This window comes from Hyperolius riggenbachi, chromosome 5 (assembly GCF_040937935.1).
Source record: "Hyperolius riggenbachi isolate aHypRig1 chromosome 5, aHypRig1.pri, whole genome shotgun sequence".
NCBI classification, from domain to species: domain Eukaryota; kingdom Metazoa; phylum Chordata; class Amphibia; order Anura; family Hyperoliidae; genus Hyperolius; species Hyperolius riggenbachi.
Genome location: NC_090650.1, coordinates 28,556,698 through 28,565,466, shown reverse-complemented (window position 1 = coordinate 28,565,466; position 8,769 = coordinate 28,556,698). Strand labels below are relative to the sequence as shown.

Sequence of the window (8,769 nt, the reverse complement as noted above, 5' to 3'; positions counted from 1 at the left end):
GCCCCAGTCTCAAGTCTTTTGTAGACTAGAAGAGGTTTTCTTCCAAGATTGCCCTGTATTTGGCTCCATCTTCCCATCAACTCTGACCAGATTCCCTGTCCCTACTGAAGAAAAGCACTCCCAGAGCATGATGCTGCCACCACCATATTTGACAGTGGGGATGGTGTGTTCAGAGTGATGTGCAGTGTTAGTTTTCCGCCACATATAGCGTTTTGCATTTTGGCCAAAAAGTTCCACTTTGGTCTCATCTGACCAGTGCACCTTCTTCCACATGGTTGCTGTGTCCCCCACATGGCTTGTGGCAAACTGCAAATGGGACTTCTTATGCTTTTCTGTTAACTATGCCTTTCTTTTTGCCACTCTTCCATAAAGGCCAACTTTGTACTGTGCTTGACTAGTAGTTTTCCTATGGACAGATTCCCCCACCTGAGCTGTAGACTTCTGCAGTTCGTCCAGAGTCACCATGGGCCTCTTGACTGCATTTCTGATCATCGCTTTCCTTGTTCGGCCTGTGAGTTTAGGTGGATGGCCTTGTCTTGGTAGGTTTACAGTTGTGCCATAATCCTTCCATTTCTAAATGATCGCTTGAACAGTGCTCCGTGGGATGTTCTAGGCTTTGGAAATCTTTTTGTAGCCTAAGCCTGCTTTAAATTTCTCAATAACTTTATCCCTGACCTTTCTGGTGTGTTCTTTGGACTTCAGGGTGTTGTTGCTCCCAATATTCTCTTAGACAACCTCTGAGGCCGTCACAGCGCAGCTGTATTTGTACTGACATTAGATTACACACAGGTGCACTCTATTTAGTCATTAGCACTCATCATGCAATGTTTATGGGCAACTTACTGCACTCAGACCAAAGGGGGCTGAATAATTACGCACACCCCACTTTGCAGTTATTTATTTGTAAAAAATATTTGGAATCATGTATGATTTTCGTTCCACTTCTCACGTGTACACCACTTTGTATTGGTCTTTCACGTGGAATTCCAATACAATTGATTCATGTTTCTGGCAGTAATATGACAAAATGTGGAAAACTTCAAGGGGGCCGAATACTTTTGCAAGCCACTGTAAATACATAATATTGTGGTAGGACAAAAGGCTAATGGCCATACATGGTACAATTTTTTATTTTTTTTTTCCAAGTAGATAATTTTGTTCGATATTCCCTTAGATCAAATATAAAGATTTTTCCAACATGTCCGATTGATGATTTTTATTGAAAAAAAACTGGATCATCGATGGTTTTCTTGATTGAGAAAAAAAAAAAAGATTTTCAGCTATCATTCGATTGTTTTGGTCAAATAAACTGGAAAATCACATGTTTTCATTGGTCTGTGTATGGGCACCATTAGACAGCCAGATCTGTAGTGACCTCAAAACGCATTCATAACTCCCAACTGGCCTTTTTTTTGGAGAGACAGTCCCTCTTTGGAAACCAAATCCTTCTGTCCCTTTTTCTCCCTCATGTGTCCCTCTTTCAGGACTAATGTACACATTTATGTAAATATATGAATTTTCTTCTGAAAAAAATTGTTTAATTGGCTCCAAACTTTTTTCCTCCCCTTTAAATTGACATATTTCTTAATTTCAAATGTTAATATGAAGAAAAACTAGTGAGGATAGAAAAGATCATTGTGGTTTGAATTCTATAATTACAGCTTTTTAATATAAATGTGTAGTGGTGGGTGTGGCTAGGGGTGTGTCGGGGCGTGATTAGAGGTGGGGGCGTGGCAGGGGCTTGACTTAAAGGAATACTGTAGGGGGGTTGGGGGAAAATGAGTTGAACTTACCCGGGGCTTCTAATGGTCCCCCACAGACATCCTGTGCCCGCGCAGCCATTCACCGATGCTCCGGCCCCGCCTCCAGGTCACTTCTGGAATTTCGGACTTTAAAGTCTGAAAACCACTGCGCCTGCATTGCCGTGTCCTCGCTCCTGCTGATGTCTCCAGGAGTGTACTGCGCAGGCACAGACCATACTGGGTCTGCACAATATGCTCCTGGTGACGTCAGCGGTAGCAAGGGCACGGCCGCGCAGGCGCAGTGGTTTTCAGACTTTAAAGTCTGAAATTCCAGAAGTGAACCAGAGGTGGGACCAGAGCATCGGTGAGTGGCAGCGTGGGCACAAGATGTCTGCGGGGGACCATTAGAAGCCCCAGTTAAGTTCTGCTCATTTTCCCCCGACCCCCCTACAGTATTCCTTTAAAGTATTCCTCTTCCTCGTTTCAAAAAGTTGGGAGGTGTGCGCATTGCTCCGTTGTGTGCGGTGCGTCATCCCTCTTTCCGCTCCATACTAACAGACGCGTCGCTAGCCTCTATGCTAGTGACAGGACTGTACAGAACTTCACCTAATAATCCCAGTCCTCATATGCTTTAGGCCCAGTGCACACCAAAAACCTCCAGCAGATCCACAAAACACTCGAGGTTTTTGAAGCAGATTTTCAGAGCGATTTTAGGCATGTTTAGAGAGATTTTCTAAACATACCTTGCATTTTTTTTGAGCGTTTTTGTGTAGCAGATGTCATATACTCTTACAGTAAAGCTGCTACTGAACAGCTTCTGTAACAAAAACTGCTCTATTCTAGCGATTTCAGAGCGGTTTGAACTTTTCCTATACTTTACATTGAGGCAGAAACGCTTCTGCAAACCGCAAAAATGCTGCAGGAGCCACGTCTGCGGTTTGCCTAAAACCTCAAACCTCTGGTGTGCAGTAGCCTATTGAAATACATTAGCTAAGCCTTTTCACAGGCGGCAGCAGTTTTGAAAACGCTACCAAAAACGCACGGTGTGCACCAGCCCAAAGACTGATACAGAAATAGGAAAATTCACAGATAGGGTGAACTGCAGTCTTGTGGGGTGTATTGAATTGTTGCTTCTGGGCAGAGGCGGAGCTAGGGTTTTCAGTGCTTGGGGACAAAGACAAGTTGCTGCATCCCCCTCTGAACAAAATGGGTGTGACCACACATCAGAATGTGGTTGTGATCATGGGTGGAGTCAAATGTACAAATGCTGTTTTGTTAGTCAGATGTGCCTCCCTTTAAACAGCCAAATATGCCTTCTTTTAGATAGCCAGATGTGCCCCCCTTTAGATAGCTAGATGTGCCCCCTTTCCCCTGTTTAGATAGCCAGATGTGCCCCCCTTTACATAGCTAGATGTGCCCCCTTTCCCCTGTTTAGATAGCAGATGTACCCCCCTTTACATAGCTAGATATACCCCCCTTCCCCTGTTTAGATAGCAGATGTACCCCCTATCGCAGCCAGCGAGCCACCTCTCATGCACGTTGGGGCGTGCAGTGGCCGTGCTGAGTGCCCTCACAGTGCTGCGCCTGCGGATATATGTCCCGCCCTGCACCCCCATAGCTACGCCTCTGCTTTTGGGTTAGTGGATATTTTGGTGAGCTCAGTCAGAGCTCCGTACATGGAGTTGATGGCCTGTAGAGCCTCTGAGTGTATCTTGAATTCCCCCGCACAGCTCACCTTTATAATGAAGCAGAACAACAAGGCTGTGAATTATAATTAGTGTTTTATTGACGACAATCGTCCACCACATCTGATTGGTTACAGATACTTGGTGTTCACATACAAGAGGATGAACTGAGGGACACACATATTGATATAAGTCATACAACAGTCTTACATTCCTAAAGATGAATCAGAAGGATCTCTTGATTGTCACAGGTGTGTGTGTGCGTGTGCGTGCGTGTTCTTTAAAATCACAGCTGGATCTCTTCATTACAATTTAGGTTATCTACCAGTGCAATGTCACTCTGTGCTGCCCATCACGTTTTCCTACCATGTCATCATTGCCTGGCACGCATGCGCAGTACAATCCTGCGCTGCCACCTTTTCCTACTGCGTCATCATGTTTAATGCCATGCATGTGCAGTATCATCCTGTGCTGCCACGTTTTCCTAACGCATAATTGCGTTTTCTCCCGTGCATGTGCAGTATGATCCTGTGCTGCCACGTTTTCCTAACGCATAATTGCATTTTCTCCCGCGCATGTGCGGTAGGATCCTGTGCTGCCATATTTTTATACCGTCATTGCGTTTTCTGGTGCGCATGTGCTGCCACAGTTTTACCGCGTCACTGCGTTTTCTGGCACTCCTGCACAGTACGATATTGTGCTGTCACGGTTTCCTACTGCATCGTTGCATTTTCTGGTGCACATGTGCAGTGCAATCAGGGGAGGACTGGAACCTTTTGGCCTGGGGGGAAAACACAAACTAGAGGCCCATGTTCATGGTAGCCTCAGCCCAAATGGTCCCCCCACACACACTTACTGTATATCCAAAGAGGCACTGTCCCTTCAAAAGAGGGAAAGTTGGGAGCTATGATGGAAAGAGAGCAGACTGAGTTTTTTTCCCACAGACCCTCCAGGCAAGCCTCTGCTCTGCATCATGCTGTGTATATTTACTTTCCCGCCCTCTAATTGCTAATTGGGCTTTTATTTCCCTCAGCCAACCTAGTGGTTCATATTGCCTAATGGTGGGAATACACCGGTCGATCCGGCGGCCGATCAGCCGCTAGATCGACTCCCGCCGCGTTCCCGCTCGTCCGCACGGATCGTCCCTGCCGGCGCTCCTTATCAGCTGCTCGATTCCCTGCCATTGTCCGGCGGCGGGGATCGAGTGGGCGGGGGTCGAGCAGCGTGATCGGACCAGCTGAATATTATCAGCTGGCCGGATCAGCTGCTCGATACACGGTACAGAAACGTACCCTGTATCCCCAGCAGCATATAATAACCTGAATGCAGCAGGCCATGCACCAGCCCTAAATCATTAAATGAGAGGCAGCATGGGGGGAAATCTCCCCCCTTCCCCCCAGGACAGTCCTCCCCTGAGTGCAATCTTGTGATGCCACATTTTCTAACAGCTTATGCTGCTGATATTTGAGGCCCAAGCCCTCGACAGCCACACCTCCTACACATCAAAATTCTGAGGGTATGGAGGGGACCCCCAACCCCGCCCCCACCCTAGCTAAATGTGTGCAAAAATTGCAGCTTCCCAGTCCCACTGGTTCCTAAGATATGGTATTTGCGTCTATTGTGTGAACTAGCAGGGCTCGGGGGCTGCAAATTGGCACAGAGAGAGCTTGGGGTCTCCTCCCTTCTCTTCCTTCTCTAGGATGCCTAGAATCGAAGGAATTGGGGGGGGGGGGGGGGGGTGAATCTATGAAAGATCACACTGAGTATGTGTGTGATAGGACGCAGCTCAGTGAGGTAGGGCAGCAGGATCTGACATTGCAGCGGCTCAGTGTACCAGCTTGTCATAACATATAGTAAGCAGCCATTTTCTGTTTGTTTGTTCAGGAATACGGCAGTTGAAAGCTCATTCCTTGCGGATCAGTGCACTGATTGGATGAATATTGCTGAATGGCGACGCCCAGTATTAAAATAATTACATGCAGGGCCTGAGCATCCCCTCTGAAGAAAATTATTCAACTTTTCAATCAGAATCAGAGTCATTTTTGGTACCTGGAGTCAGAGGTTTCATCAACTGAGGAGTTGGATGATTTTTGTACCCACTCCACAGCCCTGATCAGAGCGCAGGAGGGGCGTAGGGAGACTGGGGATGCCACTGGACCATCCAACTTTTTTCTTTGAAAGCCTACAGGTACCCTTTATGTTTGGCTGCATTTGCCGAATGCTTGTTTCAGGTGTGTGATTCAGACACTACTGATGCAATAAATATCAGGACTGCCAGGCAACTGGTAGGAAATAAATACGGCAGCCTTCATATCCCTCAGGTGTCCTTTAACTGGTTTCCCCCAAACACTGGTCAGCTGGATAGTGTAATGGTAATGTAGTATTTGAGCCCCTGACCAGGGTTTGAATCCCAGCTCAAGCCAGTATGTAAAACAGTAAGGAATCTTTGGGCAAGGCTCCCTAATGATCGTGGTGGAGCATGCCTTAAAGGGATCCAGAGATGAAGCACCCTCATGTATTTTACCATATATATCAGTAAGAACATTAGAGAAAACACTTACCCTGCTCTCTGTTTCATCCTCATTGCTAAAAGTGTCTGTTATCAGCTGTGATAAGAATCCCGGACTGAGCATTCAGTCTGGCTTTGCAGAGAATAATTATAGCTGAGTCATTATAGCAGAGCCACAAGGGGGCAGGCTTGAGCTTGAAAAGACACCAGAGAAGACAGACTCAGCCATAATCTTTCCGTAGCAAAGCTAGACTGAGTGCTCAGTCGGGGATTCTTATCAGAGGTGATAACAGTCACATTAAACAGAGAACAATGAAACAAAGAGCAGATTAGGTGTTTACTGTCATGTTCCCTCTGATTTATAAGGTAAAATACAAGAGGGTGCTTCATCTCTGGTTCTCTTTAAGTGGCTGCAGCTCTGGCGCTTTGAGTCCGCCAGGAGTAAAGCGCAATATAAATGTTCCGTGTCTTGTGACAGAACATGGCTCTGTTGGGGGACAGTTAGTGATGTGGATTGTATAGTGTGTGTAAAATGCAAAAGGTATCAGTGCTATATACAGGTCTATCTACAACATTTCTTGAGACATTTGGGAACTGGCATTTGTAGGACAATAAAAGGTCAGGTGTGCTTTATCATTTATACATTTGATAAGAAAGGAATGAACAGGTTGCCCGGTCCCCGCAGGCTTTGGGCTCGATGTGCAGGACTGGTCCTGTAGGTCAGAAGTCTTTGGTTTAGCTGTATGTTTGACTCCCATAGAAGAAGTCATTTAGTTGAAGGCCATGCTGTCCATTTTAGCACGCAAATTCCTGGATGGATCCTATAGCCTGGTTACGAGGTAGGAGGTGCGGTGAGCATCCAGCGCAGTAGGGGGCGCCCCGTAGTGCATAGCATGGATTCTGTGATTCAAAGAAAAGGTTTAATGGTGAGATGGGAGAGAGAAAGGTGGGAGGGTGTAAGAAGGGGGGAGATGACAGAGGTGGAGAAGAGTATAGAAGACCCCCGGCCTACCAACCCCATTGCCTACTTCTACGGAGAACTCTACTATGTGTGGAGCAGAGAAGGCTTTTGCCTCCTAAGTTTCCCTGTCAGGTGTGATACGGACGTGGATATTAAGTACACATGATGGGCCTATATGTGAGTGATAAGGGCATCTCTGCCATTAAATAAGCCTTATTTCACCTCCGTCCCCTGAAACCTTATCTAGAATAAAATACAAGGACCTCCAAGTCATTAAAGTTTTCAGTAAAAAACAAAAATAGGTACCGGTATTGTTGTTTTGAATAGTGTGCTTAAGAGCTAGAACCTCTTTTGTTTATTTATTGCTGTCTGTGAACATTTCTTCAACTTCCTGTCTAGACAGGAAATGCATATCTCCTCACCAGTGACTGTTGGCTGCATTGGTAGGGTGTCAAATTACCCTTCCCTTACAATCTCTTGCAACAAATCTGCACTTTCACTCTGTCCCACCTTAATGGCACAACCTTGCCAGTAACCTTACCTTAACTGGCACAAAATGCACACAAATACAAAAACACTTGCAGCAGACGGATGTCTTACTTAGCTAGCCTAGTTTTGACCACTTCATAACTTACAAGAGTTATCAGAGTAAACAAAACGGCAGAGACCAGACCTTCAAAGCATTCCCTGCCCAACGTTTATGAAGCTAAGCACTTTTCTCACACTCAGACCTGTCCAGTTTTTGACCCAGGAGTTTAAAAAAAAATCTTCATATCTTGAAATCTGCAAGAGCCAAAGACTCATCTTGCATAAATTTGGGTTCAGCTGAGAAACACCATTAAAATAGGTAAACTCTGTGCTTGGTCTCCCCACATACAAGACAGGGATACATATGAGTGCTGTGATGTCATTATTTCAGCTACACTGGACCTAACCATTCGATGAACCTGTGAATCCAGCCTCAACTGGAAGTATTGACCATGTTTCTGTTTGATGTGGATAATCGGACCCATTTGGATTCTAGTCATTGGACACCACACCCAGAAATGATGGGGACAGTTGGATGTATGTATTTGGGGGCTCGACAGGGAGCCAGGTACTGTACCAGCAATGATCTCTGTAGATGCCTCAACTGATGGGTCAGACCCAGACCCAGATTTACCTTACAGGAGCCTAGAGGCACAGATGTCCTGGCATGTTAGACTCCGTCCTCCATGAACCTACAAACCCCGACCAAACCACACCGCAAGTGTGCTGGCTGTCCCAGCAGCCCCTTACTTCCCTTGCCCGTCATAGCTAGCTACAGGTGCCCCTTAGCATTAGGCAGCCTGAAGAATCCTCAATATTAAGTAGCTAGAGGTGCCCCCAAGTATAAGTTAACTAGAGGTGCCCTTGACTGAAGGGAGATCTCGTCAGTGGGATGCAGAGAGTGGGGTGAGTAACCTCTCATTTACACTTTCATCAGGACTCTGCATAGGGAAGGAGGGAGGGAGGCACTCGGGACGGGGAGTAAGCCGCCTTTCCATTATCATGCACCTGTAGACACGTGCCTACAGTGGCTTATGGTAAATCCCCTGATCATACCAAACTTATCAACTCTATATCCCTATGTAAGGCCTAAACCGAAACTCTCTGTGCCACATGTCTAACCCTAACCTAATGTTCTGCCATGTGACTAACCGTAACTGCACCTCTTGCCATGTGACTAACCCTAACCCCACCTCCTGCCATGTGACTAACCCTAACCCCACCTCCTGCCATGTGACTAACCCTAACCACACCTCCTGCCATGTGACTAACCCTAACCTCACCTCCTGCCGTGTGACTAACCTAACCTCTTCAACTTCCAGTGCCTAACCATAACTGGAACCT

The 8,769-nt window shown here is 46.4% G+C and overlaps 1 protein-coding gene across 2 annotated transcripts in view; it reads right to left on the bottom strand.

The window, feature by feature from the left end:
* Positions 1-6,324: 6,324 nt before the first annotated feature.
* Positions 6,325-8,769, bottom strand: part of LOC137519580 (acid-sensing ion channel 1C-like) — a 93,390-nt gene continuing 90,945 nt past the window's right edge. For both annotated transcript variants that reach the window (XR_011021018.1, XM_068238557.1), the window contains one exon: positions 6,325-6,836. The gene's annotated coding sequence lies outside the window, so the exon portion shown is untranslated. The remainder of the gene's footprint in view (positions 6,837-8,769) is intronic.